The 16330-nt window shown below is 41.7% G+C and overlaps 2 pseudogenes; both read right to left on the bottom strand.

Annotated features, from left to right (window-relative positions):
- Positions 1–5933: 5933 nt before the first annotated feature.
- LOC115643534 lies at positions 5934–7783 on the bottom strand (annotated as a pseudogene).
- Positions 7784–10472: 2689 nt separating this feature from the next.
- Positions 10473–15168, bottom strand: LOC115643533 (annotated as a pseudogene).
- Positions 15169–16330: the final 1162 nt, after the last annotated feature.

Here is a 16330-nt window from a genome sequence, read left to right as displayed (position 1 = left end):
CACACACACACACACACACACATATATATTTCTGAACATAGTGCTACCAACAGACATAGATTCCATGTTAATCAGTGGATAAACTCTCAGGGTGAAATCCTGGCCCATGGATGTCAATAGGAATGTTGACCTTGGCTTCAGTAGGGCCTGGGCCTTACTCACAGGCTTCTTCTACTATCAATGATCCTTAATGCACAACAAATTATATGAGCTGGCTTTTCACGGTAAAATGCCTCCAGTGTCTTTGGTAATACAATTAATAGACCAGCTTCTGGTATCACTGAGCAGCATCTTATGTCTCCATTGCTCCTGTCAAGTCATTGGGACAGATCTCCATCTGGCTTGAATCAGCTTTTCTCCAGATTCCCAACTGTTGTAAATCAGCATAACCCCTTCAGAGTCAATGCTGTAAACCAGCACAGCTCCGTTAATTTTGTTCTCTTTTACAACAGTTGAGGACTAAATGGATCTACACAGGCGTCACTGCATGCAATCTCTGAAAGCAGTGAAGTCAAGGTTTTAATGATAGCCTTGTGTTACAACTTGGTGCCATATCACCCTGCCTAGCAACCGATCTGCTACAAGTAGACACAACCAGTGGATCCCATGTGTTTCATGGTCTCTCTGAGCTTCTAGTTTAAACCTGTTGGTTACAGATTGTAGGAAAGCAAGGCCTAGCAGCGGGATTTACCTAAACAGACTCATTTTACTCTTAAAAATCCCTTAATATTTCTAATAAAAAAGACCCTAGTCTGGTCTCCCTGCTTCTGGGAATCTGAGGTTTATGAGTAACTGAGCCTAGGCACAGTCTAGCTTGCCCTCTCTCTTCTTCTCTTCCTTCTTAGATGTGGTCGTGGTCAGATCCTCATTCAGAGTAGTGTGTAGTTCCTATGTGGGTGTTATAGATATGGCAATTTCTTGCATTATCCTGGAAAAACCTGATTAAATTATGTTTAAGTCTCTTTGGCATCCACTGCATTAGATGCAAAGCTGATGGAGTATTGTGAACCTTGGGAAGTATTATGAACTTCAAAGGACAATACTGAACAATGGGGCAGGCAAGAATGGACTTTTGAACAAACAGTGTCAAGTGGATTCCCAGGGGAATCTCTAGGGCAGAGTTCTCAAACTGGGAGTTGGGACCCCTCAGGGGGTTGCGAGGTTATTACATGGGGGTCATGAGCTGTCAGCCTCCACCCCAAACCCGACTTTGCCTCCAGGATTTATAATGATGTTAAATACAGTGAAACCCTGCTATAACGTGATGTTTGGAGTACAAAAAATTCCATTGCAATAAATGCAGGGTCACAGTGTAGCAGAGTTTCAAGCCAGTCAGTTTAAGTCAGTGGTCCCCAACGCAGTGCATTGATGCACGCTGCCTAGTGCCTAGTGCCCAGCAAGGAAGAGAAGCTGCGGCCCTGTGCCTGCCGGGGGCAGAGAACTCTGAAGCTGCGGAGGCCAGTGCTCTCTGTTCCCAGCAGGCTTGGGGCCATGGTTTCTCTCCAGCTTCAAGAGGAGCCGTGGCCCCGCACCTGCCGGGGACAGAGAACACCGAGGCGGTGGGTGCTGGTGCTTTCTGTCCCGGGCAGGCACGGGGCCACGGCTTCTCTCCGGCTTGAAGAGAAGCCGCGGCCCTGCGCCTGCCAAGGACAGTGAGAACCAGCGCCCGCAGCCACGGAGTCCCCCGCAGGCTCGGGGCCGCAGCTCCTCTTGAAGCTGGAGAGAAGCCACAGCCCCGCACCTGCCAAGGACAGAGAGCACTGGCACCCGCAGCCTCGGAGTTCTCTGCCTCCAGGAGGCGCGGGGCCATGGCTTCTCTCCCCTGCAGGACACTAGGCGGGGGCATATCAATGTCCTGACGGGCACCATAGTATTGGAGATGTCAGAGAAAAACTTAGTTCTTACTTTTTGGTTGGGTACAGCAAAGTCAGATACTTTATTCTGTTTAGCAACTACAGCAGGGAGAGAGTGCACTAGGACATAGGCTCTCCCCTTCCTAGACAGGTCGGTCAACAGGTAAACAATTACAGCAGCATTTATACTTTTGTTACAGACAATAATAAGCAACAGCTACATTTTGTTTATACATAGGTCATCCTGATATCTTGTTTTTCTCACTTAAGAGACTCCAATCTACATTTCGTATTATCTACACATTATCTATACAAGGTCTAAACAACTTCTCACACAGTTCTTTTCCACTAGCCTCACACAATCCTCATTTCTACAAATCTTGAGTTATTAGGGTTACAACTAGCCTCACTCTTGCTAATAGAGACTGTCTTGCATTAAGATCCCCTACAAATCCCTGTCAGTTCTTTCTCTACTTCCACAGGGACCACTGGTATTAGGCCTTAAAGGGAAGCTAACTTCTGATAGCGTTATATGTGATTTCTCCTTATGGCAGAGCACGTTATTGCGAGGTTTGACTGTATAAAAAAACATATAACGTATAAGGGGGGTCGCACTCAGAGGCTTGCTGTGTGAAAAGTGTCACCAGTACAAAAGTCTGAGAACTACTGCTCTAGGGAGAGGTGATTACAAATTTCCTCCTCTAGTTTTGCAACCCCCCAGCCTTTTGAAGCTACTTCCTGAAGAAGGGAGCATTGTCTGCTGTTTACTTCTTCCCAGAATCTGAAGATCAAAGGCCTATGTTGTATAAAGGAAAGACTGACCTATGCATGCAAGTTCTTGTTCTGAGCAAAAGCCAGGGGTGAAAGTAAGCCTGTAAGAAGCCAGTACCAGCCTGTACATCATTGTCCCTTCCCTCTCTCCCCACAGGCCATTGACAGGGTAGGCAAAAGGGGCAGCTGCACTGGGACTAGCAATTTAAAAGGGCCCCAGACTCATGGCCACCTCTCCCACTACCACTGCAGCGGCTAGAGCCCCAGGCCCTTTTAAATCTCTATGGGAGCCCTGAGCAGTGCAGGCCAGGGAGCACGGATGGGCTGGCTGGGGAAGGCTGACCCCCAGACCCACCCCTTTTGGGGGCCCGGAGCCAGGCCTCTGTACTGGTAAGAGTTTAATATTATTTTCACCCCTTGCTAAAGCTGTTATGAAATTGTAACCATAGAAAAAAACCCTGGGTGGTCTTTCAAGGGCTGACTCCTACCTCAGCCTGAGGTTTAGTTGAGGTGATCTCTGGTAAGCTCATTAATATATGTGTAGGTTCTTTTATTGTTTTAAGACGTTTCCTCTATAATGCTTTCACCTGAACTATAAATGTGAAATGGCTGTGTGGTAACATAACTATGGGCAATTACAATATTTATAGCCTCTGGAGAGAGAGCAGAGTGCAGACACAAGCCTTTTAGGACTTTCTGTGCATAATACAGGGAATATCAACACTACCCGCCGGATCGGCGGGTAGTGATTGATCTATTGGGGTTCTATTTATCATGTCTAGTGTAGACGCAATAAAATTGATTCCCGATTGCTCTGCAGTTGACTCCAGAATTGAACCATGCACAAGAGGCGGAAGCGGAGTCGACGGAGAAGCGGCAAACACCCCAATTAAAACTAGGGCTACGAAAAGAGTACTGTAGATCACATCAGCTTGATGCAGCTCTTTGTCCTCCTTTTGTGGCAGAATGACATGTATGAGTCTACTTCTCAACTCACATGATCATTCTTCAGCTCAGTCAAGAGAGTATAATGTTTTTAGATTCATAAATCCAGGGTTCAGTCCCTGCTGACATCATACAACTACACAGCAGAAGTAAAGGCTGATGGCCTCAATCTCAGGAGGGTATATGATGATGATATATTTTGTATGCATTTCAGTTGAAGCATATCTTTGTTCTTGACATAGAATAATAGAATCATAGAACAACAAGGTTAGAAGGAACCACAAAGGTCATCTCATATAACCCCTTGCCAAGATTCGGGATTGGTTGTTTCTTAACCATCCAAGACAGATGGCTATCCAGATTCCTTTTGAAAACCTCCAGGAAGGCATTTCCACAACCTCCATAGGCAGTTGTTCCATTGTCCTCCTGTTCTTACAGTTAGGAATTTTTTCCTGAGATTTAAGCTAAACCTGCTATGCTATAATTTGAACTCATTGCCTCTTGTCCTGCCCTCTGTGGCAAGAAAGAACAATTTTTCTCCATCTTTTTTTTATGGCAACTTTTCAAGTATTTGAAGACTGCTATCATGTCCCCCTTAACCTCCTCTTTTCCAAACTAAGCATACCCAGTTTCTTCAGCCTTTGCTCATATAGCTTGCTTTTCATCACTTTGATCATTTTTGTTGCTTGCCTCTGGATCCTTTCCAGTTTATCTACTTCTATACAGTAGTGATCAGAATTGGATGCAGTACTCCAGTTGAGGCTTACCCAGTGCTGAGTAGAGCAGTACTATGACTTCCCATGACTTGCATGCTATGCCTTGGTTAATGTAATTGAATTTAATTTTTTTTTGTAACAACATCGCATTATTAATTATAACAATGTGTGAATCATTGTACTTTGTAGCACTGGAGCACAAGGTCTATGCATGACTTTCAGCACATTGCAAAGGACCAGCACAAAGTCTATGGACCACATAAGTCTGTCTTTTCTATCTATGGTATTATTGTAGTATGTGGGTATCTCACAATCTGTAACCTATTTATTCTCCAAACCCACCTGTAAGGTTGGGAAGTGCTATTATCTCTATTTTACAGATGGGGGAATTGAGATGGGGTGAGATTTTTCTTAAGCCTGTATGCCATTTATAGGCACAATCTCTCCTACTTCCAATGGCATTTGTCCTCCTAAATCATTTATGTCCTTTTGTATACTCCCACAAAGACTCTGATCCAGGTTCAATTTACTCTAAGTGACTTCAGTGAGAGCTGGATCATGAGTTATTTAGCAGGCTCAGCTGTAGAGTTCATTGTTGTCTAGTAGGTAGAACCTTGCTTGCTTGCTTGCTTGTTTTGTCACTGCTAGCGATAGATGCCTGACCATAATGATCTTGACCAAATTTTAAACCCATTGCAGAATTGACATGTGGCAGCAGTCCCAGGATCTCATGCATTTGTTTCTTATTATGGTATTTTGCTATTTAGAACACATTCTGAGCTGTATGTGAAGGAAAATACTTTTCACCCAACTTGTTTATCAAAGTGGCCTGACAAAACTGCCATCAACAATTTGCTTTGAGAGAAATGAAACTGGCTTCTCTATGCAGTCAATACCACTGCTGCTGCTGCTGCTGTTGATGATGAAGATGATGATGGTGATGATGATGATGATTAAAAATGACATTTTATTTCTCCATCAAAATATTGATTCGCTTCTGAACAATGAGCAATTACACTTTCTGAAGAGATTGATAGACAGATAGATAGATGTGTCTATATTTTGATTGAGAGAGCAAGAAAAGAAGAAAGAAAATATTCTGACATGACTACAACCATACCTTTACTCGAGTAAGGATGTGGGGAATGTCTCTAGGTAATCCCTATGTATTTATATACTGACATACTCACAATGACTAGCAACTTTCTCTTTAAGTCCCTTCAGTTACAATGAGCCATTCCTGAAGTAAGTTCCCACCCAACATGAATAAGAGTGAGAGATAGCTGACAAAGTAAACAGCAAATATTTGTCAAATAGTAGTCAAGTTCTGCCTGGAATTTTCAAAGGGAGCCTAATGGTGTTAGTTCTCTTAAGATCCATTCAAAATCCTAACTATGGTTTCTATCCCACTGAAAGATAAAATGTTGGGATTTTCAAAAGAACATCAGTGATTTAGGAACACAAATCCAATTGAAAATATATTGGTAAATCCTCAGGAATGCTTAAATAAATTAGGAGAACGAGTCCAACTGAAAGTCAGTGAACATTGGCCATAGGATCTTAAAAGTCAATCTGGCAATTTTGAAAATCTACTCCAATTTCCTATTCTACTTAACACCCTCATAGATAGCACTGTGGTTCTTCCATATTATCGTCTCATTCTAGTAAAAGATTTCCATATGGCTTTTTTCACATCTTTATTTCTTAGAGTATAGCTCAAAGGGTTTAGCAGTGGGGTAATGACACAATAGAATACAGACACCACTTTGCCTAAACCAAAGGAATATATGCTCGGAGGCCTGACATAGGTGAAGATACTGGTTCCATAGTAGATGGTCACCATGGTAAGATGAGAGGCACAAGTGGAGAAGGTCTTTTTCCGAGCTTTGGCAGATGTCAGCTTCATGATGTTGGCTATGATGTTAACGTAGGAAGATGTGGTGAGTAAGAAGGAGCTCAGGATGACCACAGAACTGCAGGTGTATCCAATAGCCTCTTGAATGTAAGTGTCAGATCAAGACAATTTGAAGATTGAGTCTGAGTCACAGAAGAAGTGGTTGATTTTCTGAGGGGCACAGAATGAGAGCTGGGAGATTAGAATTGTGGACAAGAGTGGGGAGAGGAAACCATCAATCCAGGAACTGGAGGAGAGGTGGAAGCATAACCTGTGGTTCATGATGGTAGTATAACACAGCGGGCTGCAGATTGCTAAGTAGCGGTCGAAGATCATTACGGCCAGGAGGAAGTAGTCAGTGGCTCCTAGAGAGAAGAAGAAGTAAAATTGAGTCACGCATCCATTTACTGTGATGGTGATGCTCCTGGACAAGAAGTTGGCCAGCAGTTTAGGCACAGTGATCGATGTTATCATGGTATAATTCCCCACTCTGAACCTTAGCGTCCAAAAGATGGGGTACCAGCATGAATTCCTCTAAGCTCAATTACCAGCTTAGTACTTGTTGCGCTGCCACCAACCAGGAATTCCAGTGCCTGGTACACTCTGGTCCCCACAAAACCTTGCCCGGGGACCCCCAAGACCGAGTCCCTCTGGATCTTAACACAAGGAAAGTAAACTCTTTCCCCCACCATTGCCTCTCCCAGGCTTCCCCTCCCTGGGTTACCCTGGAAGATCACTGTGATTCAAACTCCTTGAATCTTAAAACAGAGAGAAAAATTCACCTTTTCCCCTCCTTCTCTCTCCCCCTACCAGACTCTCCCTGAGAGAGAAAGTAATCCTAACACAGAGAGAAAATTAACCTCTCTCTCCCACTTCCCTCCTTTCTCCCCACCAATTCCCTGGTGAATCCAGACCCAGTCCCCTAGGGTCTCACCAGAATAAAAAACAATCAGGTTCTTAAACAAGAAAAGCTTTTAATTAAAGAAAGAAAAAAACAGTAAAAATTATCTTTGTAAATTTAAAATGGAATATGTTACAGGGTCTTTCAGCTATAGACCCTGGGAATACCCTCCCAGCCTAAGTATACAAGTACAAATTAAAATCCTTTCAGCAAAATACAAATTTGAACTCCTTCCAGCCAAATACACATTTGCAAATAAAGAAAACAAACATAAGCCTAACTCGCCTTATCACCTAGTACTTAATATTTTGAATCTATAAGAACTTGCATCAGGGAGACTGGAGAGAAACCTGGTTGCACGTCTGATCACTCTCAGAACCCAGAGAGAACAAGAACCGAAAACTAACAGCACACACAAAACTTCCCTCCCTCAAGATTTGAAAGTAACCTGTCCCCTGATTGGTCCTCTGGTCAGGTGACAGCCAGGCTCACTGATTTTGTTAACCCTTAACAGGCAAAACAGATATGAAGTACTTCTGTTCTATTAACTCTTACTTATCTGTTTATGACAGATGTGTACCAGATCTCTAGGAAGGAGAGATTCCCCTGGAAGAAGTACAAAGAGGAGAACCTGGAGATTCTGAAGGCTGCTAAATCCCAGGAAGATGAATTCCTTCACTGTGGTTTGGTTTGCTTTTTCCATGGCTGCATAGTGGTTAATCTGGGTAGAGGGGATGAGATCAATGGAGTGATTTAACACTAGCAAACACTAGGTAGTAAATAGAATATTCCTATGAATATAAAATAGAGATGGACCAGAGCCCCAGGTCCAAACACTGTCAGACTAATCAGAAATTGATATCCTGATTTGAATATTGTGTTTTGCTCTTCAGTCTATATGATGAAGATCCCAGATAGGGTTACTTTCAAACTCTGAATCCATTGTAGATCGGAACACCATGCCAGGCTGCAGGACTCTTTCTTTAAATTGGGAAGCATTGGCTTATCTGAATGTACCCATTGACCTCATGTAAATACTGCTCACTCCTGTGATGAGGAGATTCACAGTTCAGCCTTTCGGCATTTTAGGTCAATTTCTAATATAAGCATCAGTGTGAGGTACCACAATTCAATAAACATGTTTTGGATCTGATTCGTGAAGTCATCACTCAGACCTTATTCAAAACTTTACTGACAATGGTATTTAGGTGCCAAAAGCTGCAGATCAATGCCGAGTGGAATTTACAAAAGTGCCTAAATGATTTAGGCACCTAACTCCAATTAACATTCTGGGAGTTAGATGACTAACTCATTTAGGCACTTGTGAAAATCTCACTTGGCACTTATCCATAACATTCAGTGCATAAATATCTCAGAAACATACATACACAGAAATACATAAATTGGCATATACACAAATAGACATTTGCAAACTGAGAAACAAACCCAGATACCCAGATAAAAACAAACCTTTGGGCCATAGAATCAGTGCCCCCCCCACCCTTTGATAACACTCTTTGAAAGGTCTTGGTTTCATCTCAGTGTGCTTTTTTCCTCACAAAACTGAATTATTGTTTTCCAGCCAGCCCTCACAACCCAAACCTGAAATGAGTAATTTGGCCCACAGCCTCAAAGTATTTAGGCTCCAAACAACCACTGAAATCTGAACTCTACAACCTCTGAGGACCTTTGTCATTCTCAATGATATTTACAGGAGTATAAAGTATTTAACTAAATCAGTTTGCCAACTGAGATCCAAAGATATCGGTTATGATGACAGGATAACAGTCTAGGAAGAAATGGACGGAGACTATAGAACACAAGCACACACAAACACACCCTAAAGCCTTCAGACTGCCGTGGAGGTCAATGACTGTCAGCCTAGGTTTGATTGAATGATAGGCAACTTTGAAACTAACAGAAACTAGATAGATAGATAGATAGAATCTGTCAATTTTGTGGTGTAATTGGTCTCCATCCTACATTTCAATCCTTTTCCCTCATATGTATGGCAAACTGAAAGAGCATAATTTCATTGCAGTAAAAGGAAATGAATCCATTTACATCTGCTGAGGGTTGACTCAAAAGGTGTCTTCTGTTCTTTTCTATTCTAGGCCTTCTACCACATCCATATCCATGATATGACATTTGAACATCCTTCTTGCTTTTTGTGATTTTGCGTGTGTGTGCGCGTAATATCCTACCTTTCTGCACCTTAGATTTTGGTTTTGCATGCATTTTCAACAGGCAGCTCTTGCTTTCTGCGATCTAACTATACAAGAGGAGATCTGGCATTTATTTCAGTTTATTAGAGGAAACCCTTGGGAATCTGAGCTCTGTCTGAATACAGAATTTGTAAAAGACATAGATACAAATATATACATAGTTTCATTAGGCAAACACTAGTGTGACTGATACTTACATTAATGTATCAGTTTAAATGTCAAGCAACAGATATGTTTGCTTTGAGAGAAGTCGCAATAGACAGGAAGAATGGTGTTATCTTAAAATGCTGAGTTGGAACTTGGAGAGTCCCATGTAAATTTCTGGCTCTGCCGCAGAATCCTTATGTGATCTTGTGCCTGTCACAGAGGCCAAACTTTTGAATACATTCTGTCAGCTGTTCCCATTGACTCCAACAGAATCTGTCCCACTGATTTCAATGGTGCTACACTGAATTACACCAGCTGAGCATCTGAACTAGGACAAATAATTGTCCTATTCAGGGTTAGCCTTTAACTATGACCATTAATTATCTTATTCATGATAGAATGATGGAAAATCATAATAACTGACAGTGCTTATGTTTGCTTTTTATTTAATTTCTTACATTTTCACACCGAGTTATGCTTGTATAATTCAATTCATACAAAGAGCTGTATATGAGACTTGTTTTACCCTCCACTGAAATTTAGCCACTTCTGCGGAAAAAACCACAATTGCCCAGATAATTTTCAGCTATAGCTGGTATTGCTAAATTAATATTTATATGCTAATACATTTCTCCCCAGGTTGCTTTACCATTTCTACAGGCACAGAACAATACTACACAAGAGTCCAGGGAAGGAAGTAATATGCAGTTTGTGAAGGAAGTGGTGCTACTTGTAATATGTTATTAATATTATTTGTTCTGTCAGTTTCTCTGAGTGTCATTGTCATAGAGTTTAGAGCCAGAAGGGACCACCACATCATCTGGCCTGACCTCCTGAATAGCAAAGGTCATCAATTCCAAGCATCCACCCACACAGTAACCCAACAGACGATATGATTACAAGGAGTTAATTCAAGCAGGGGTTAGTTGCATATACGCAAGAAAGGGGGCAAAGTTTTAGATACCCTCTCCCATTTACCCATACTTATAAAACAATACAGGTATAATTCACTTTGAAGTTTTACTTCGGTTGATCTTGTTTGTTTTGGCAGGGGAGATGAGAGACTAAACACATGAGGTATTCAAGATGAAAAAATTGGAGCAAAAATCTTTTGGGTGAATAAAGGAACAGCCTCTGAAGGCCAAGGGAGTGTGAATGAGGAACAACTGAAAGCAAACTGAACCCCAGTCCTCATGGGAAAAGGGCTCTGACATAAGTTAGACCAGGGTTTCTCAAACAGAGGTTGCCGCTTCTGTAGAGAAAGCCCCTGGCGGGCCAGGCTGGTGTGTTTACCTGCCCCATCAGCAGGTCCCGCCAATTGTGGCTCCTACTGGCCCCGGATTGCTGCTCAGGGCCAATGGGAGCTGCTGGAAGTGGCACGGGCTGAGGGATGTGCTGGCCGCCACTTTCAGCCGCTACCATTGGCCTGGAGCAGCGATCCGTGGCCAGTAGGAGGCGTGATCAGCCAGACCTGCAGACAGGGCAGGTAAACACACCGGCCGGACCCACCAGGGGCTTTCCCTACGCAAGCGGTGATCCCTGTTTGAGAAACCCTGAGTTAGACCTACCTTAGCCATTAGAGATGTGTACAGGCCTTTTATTGTGTTATCATCATTTTCTCTTGTTATGTTGTGTTCCTACTGTAGAGATTCTGGGTATGTCTACATTAGAAATGCTATAGTATTGCAGCTGTGTCATGTAGAAACTTATTATAATTATGGAAGGGATCTTCCATTGCTGTAGAAAATCCACCTCTCCGAGAGGCAGTAGCCAGGTTGACGGAAGGATTCTTCTTTCGACCTAGCACTGTCCACACTAGGGCTTAGGTTGGCTTAACGACATGGCATAGGAAGTAAAATTTTTCACATCCCTGAAAGCTATAGTTAAGCTGACCTAACTTTTTAGTGTAGACCAGGCCTAAGATTCATAGATAGATAGATTCCATGGCCCAGAAGGGACCATTGTGGCCTTCTAGTCTGACCCCGTTATCAATGCAGTATAGAGAACTTCCCCAGAATAATTATTTCTCAACTAGAGCAAATCTTCAACAATACTGTGTTTGGAGAAGGCTGTTTCCCAGTGTTTCATCTGCCCCACACCTTAGCTGACATAATTATATCTGCAATGCACACCCTTGGTCCCACCCCTTACGATGTTTGGTCATTTCCATTTTGGAGGGTTGTGAGTCTGGGGTCTTCGTCCCACCTTTTTGTAAACGGTAGGAGGGGTAAGGAGTGATGTTGTGTTCTGGTTAAGGCCAGGCCTTTCTTTGGCTTTTAATGTGTCTTATGCCTCCCCCATTCCAACCCTCTTGCCCCTCCTAACCGGCTGTTTGATCTTGGCTTGAGAGTGAAGGCAGGCAGCCTTCCAGTGTATTCTCATAATACACTCCCACCATACCCTATAATACTTTTAACTGTTATTATCTGCTTTCCTTATACTAACAAACCCATCTAGCTGGGCAGAAGCAACACACACAGTATCTTTGTCTTTTATTCACACATGATAGTATAAGATATAAGAGTATCAAAAGGTCAATCCAAAATTCTATCCCAGGCTCAGAAACAGGCCTATATACTAACACACAGGATCCCACCGCAGGACAGGTGATGGCAAGAGGGCCGTAAACTAGAGAGGTGCAGCCTGAGAGACCAGAGAGGGTCAAATGTGAAGCCATGATGAACTTTGTGCAAATGAAATTCTCAGTGAAATGTAATTGCAGATACAATAATTTGGTTAGGATGCCCAGAGTAAAGCTTCACATCTTGCAAAAAATTACAATGGAAACTTGAATAGACAACGGAGGCAGGACCACATGTTTACCTGAAAAAAAATGGCACCTCCTAACAGCCATTTAGGTCTGTACTTATTCCAGGGGAAGGACCCTCCCTACTGAGCCATCCATACCACTCACTGCAGTACAATGTCCCCTAATACTATTCTGGGCATTGGAGTAAAACCTGTTGGATAGCGGAAAGCGCAGTCTACTGAGCCACCCACTCTGCTCACTGCAGCACAGTGCCCCCTAGTGCTTCCCTATGGTAATTAGGGCTTTTCTCAGAGTCTTTTTCATCTCCCTGTTCCTGAGACTATAAATCATGGGATTTATCAAGGGAGTTACCACTGTGTAAAACACTGACATTACTTTGCCTAGGTTGAATGACTGATTGACCCCCTGGCCAGACATACATGAAAATAATGGTCCCATAATAGATGGAAACCACAGTGAGGTGGGATGCACAGGTGGAGAAGGGCTTCTTCCACTCCTTGCCTGAAGACATCTTGAGGAATGGACCCACAATGTGCACATAAGAAGCTATGGTGAATGTGAAGGAGCACAGGATCATAACAGAGGTAAGCGTGTATCCGGCCACTTGCTGGACATAAGTATCGGTGGAAGAGAGTTGGAAGAGTGGGTCTGCATCACAAAAGAAATGGTCTATCTGGTCAGGACCACAGAAGGGGAGCTTGGAAATCATGAGTGTAGGCAGCAAGGGGGAGAGGAAGCCACAGACCCAACAGGCAATGGCCAGGTTGAGAGAGAGCCTTTGGTTCATGAGACCACTGTACTGCAATGGATTACATATGGCCAAATATCAGTCATAGGCCATGGCAGCCAAAAGGAAGCGTTCGGTGGCCCCTAGAGAGAAGAAGAAGTAATACTGAGCAATGCAGCCACCCACAGTGATGCTGGGTTTCCTGGACAGGAAATTGGAAAGCATCTTTGGAATAGTGACCAAAGTGTAGAAGACCTCCAGGCAGGACAAGCTGCAGAGGAAAAAGTACATAGGTATGTGGAGTTGAGGATCCAGCAGTGTCAATGCAACAATGAGGGAATTCGCAACGAGGGATGTGGTGTAGATGATTAGAAAGACCAGGAATAGGGACATCTTCACCACCCATTGACTAGTGAATCCCAGTAACATGAATTCTCTCACCACAGTCTGGTTGTTCTGTTCTGTGTCTCTATTATTACTGAAACCTCAGAGATGCATAGAATCACAGAAGTTAGAAATTTGGTGGTTCAAACACGATCTCAGCTATAAGTTATAGGAAATGTAGGGAGAGAAGGAGGAGGAGGAGTAGAGAGAGATGCCATCATTCTGGTTTCAATATTTTTATAGATAACATGATTAAAAACAGTATCAGAGTTGTAACTGAATTTTTTGTTTACTGTAAAATGGCTGTGGTAAATGAAAATGATCAAATACTGTGCATACATATTATGAATAAAAGGCTATGTTGAGCCATGCAACCATAAGTTGGTTAGTCTAACATAAATCCTGGGCAAAATAAATGAAAGGCCAGTAAAGATTTAAACTGATAAAGAATTAGAGGATAGGAATATAATTAAAATAGACATAATTCAAACAAAGTGTGTTTTAATACAGGCAAGGTAATGCTATACATCTAGGAACAAGGATTTCAGGCTGGACCTACAGATCTGAGGACTATATCATGGAAAGCAATTATCAGAGGGGTAGCCGTGTTAGTCTGGATCTGTAAAAGCAGCAAAGAATCCTGTGGCACCTTATAGACTAACAGACGTTTTGGAGCATGAGCTTTCGTGGGTGAATGCATGCATCTGAGGAAGTGGGTATTCACCCACGAAAGCTCATGCTCCAAAACGTCTGTTAGTCTATAAGGTGCCACAGGATTCTTTGCTGCTTTTATGGAAAACAATGATTCTGAAAAGGATATAGTGGTCATAGTGGACAAACTATCAAACATGAGCTGCCAGTGTGACTCTGTGGTAAAAAAAAAACAGGATAAATGTCAGTTTTGGATGTATAAGCAGAGTGTCGGCCAGAGAGGCTGATTAACCACTGGGGGAAAAAAAAACTATCAAAGGAAATGGTGGATTCTTTGAGCTAGTTTACAGTAAAGGGTTAGGTTGAACTATCTACATTGCTCAGAGCTGTGAAAAAAATGTAACTCCTGTGCAACACAGTCCGGGCCAGCTCTAGTTTTTTTGCTCCCCCAAGCAAAAAAAAATTATGGCTCCCCTCCCAACACACACACACTTTTTTTTTCTTTTTTTCTTTGGCTTTTTCATATGTTTGCACTTTGCAGTTTTGTTTTGACTGTTTACAGTTTTAAAAAATCAAAGCAGAGAATTTTTAGTTAGTGAAATAAAACAATTTCCTACTATTGTAATTTTAACATTTAATTTTAACAAAAACACAAACAATTTGAGTTCAGTTGTACACTGTAATGAAAAACATTAGTGTCTTCCAGTTTCTCAAGAATTAAAAGAATTTACATGAACTGAAATTTTCTGGTTTTTTTACTTGTGTAGTCATTTAATTTTAACAAAAGCACAATTCAAACAATTTGAGTTCAACTATACACTGTATTGAAAAATGTTAATGTCTTCCAGTTTTTTTATACATTAAAAGAATGTATATGAACTGATTTTTTCTGTTTTTTACACTTGCATAGTCTTTTAATAAGTCAGTGAAATCTAATTTTTTTTGCAATAGCACTTTCAATTGAAATTAATGCAAGTCCTGACAAACGATTTTGAGACATGGTGGACCTCAAATAATTTTTTCATAATTTCAGTTTTGAGAAACTGCACTCACCAGAAGCCACTGATACTGGTAATGTTAAAAGTTTCTTCAAATCCTTCATCTGAATGGTATTTTTTAAAATATTCCAGCACTTTATTCAAAATCGTCTTTGCCTCGGATATGTTTATGGTTATGTTCTGCATAACTTTGCCAGTCAAATTAATTTGATTTAGAGTATTATGCCAAACAACCATGCAACATAAAAATTAAAACTGTGTCATTTTCTGAGCCAATGTTTCAGCTTCATGTTGAAATGAAGGAACATATGACAAGTCCTGGCTTATTTCTATTAGTGCATCGTAAATCTTTCCTGATGAATATCGGAATGGTCTAATAGCGTCTATCCTGCTTTCCCATCTAGTTTGACTTAGACGTTTAAGTGTGAGTTTTTGTTCAAGATGCTTCTTCAAGACTGCCCAACAGTGTGTGGGAGCACTAAAAAGTTGTAAATTGTTTGCACTGTGTTAAAATATGAAACAGCATCTTTTGATGATTTGGCAGCATCACTGACAACCAGATTGAGCGAATGTGCATGTCAAGGAATGAAAAAAAGCTTGATAGTTTAAATTCAATATTCTTTGCTGTACACCTTCATGTCGTCCTCATACCCTGGACGTACATATTTTCTAAAGGTATTCCACAGTGTTCCAATCTCTGTAGAATTACATCTGTGAGGGCTTTCCCAGTAGTTTCGTTCACTGGTATAAATTCTAGAAAGTGTTCACAAATTCTCCCTTCTGCATTTTCATCAATTTTCAGAAATCATAAAACTATTGACATTGACTCAGTTTTGCTCAGATCTTGAGTACAATCAACTATAATTGAGTAATATTTGGCATGTTTCAAATCTGATAAAATTTAGTTATGCACTCCATTAGAAATTAATTCTATTATCTCATTTTTTGTATTTTTACCCAAATAATGGATGTGAATCTCTCCATCTTTCACTCTTCATACATGCTCAGCCATAACATTATCAAATTTTGCCAATAACTCAACCAATTTTAAGAAATTTCCATTGTTATTCTCATATAAAATATTAGACGATCCACGGAATGCGAGGCACTGTTCGGTCAGGAAATTAATGATTGCCAGTAAATGTTCCAACACCACTTGCCAACGTAGAATTTCTGAATTTAGCTGACGTTGCTGTACCGCATTGATTGGACCCACACTGGACCCAGCCCTGCTGGTGTTTTCCCAGCGCTGAGGCTGCCAAGCTGGGAACCCGAAAAGCATGCAATGGCGAGAGCTCTGGGGCTGGAGGAGCCAAAGAAGAGGTGCTGGGCTTTCCGGACAGATGCT

This window comes from Gopherus evgoodei, unplaced genomic scaffold, assembly GCF_007399415.2.
Source record: "Gopherus evgoodei ecotype Sinaloan lineage unplaced genomic scaffold, rGopEvg1_v1.p scaffold_62_arrow_ctg1, whole genome shotgun sequence".
Taxonomy (NCBI): Eukaryota; Metazoa; Chordata; order Testudines; family Testudinidae; genus Gopherus; species Gopherus evgoodei.
This window is presented reverse-complemented; position numbering and strand designations above follow the sequence as displayed.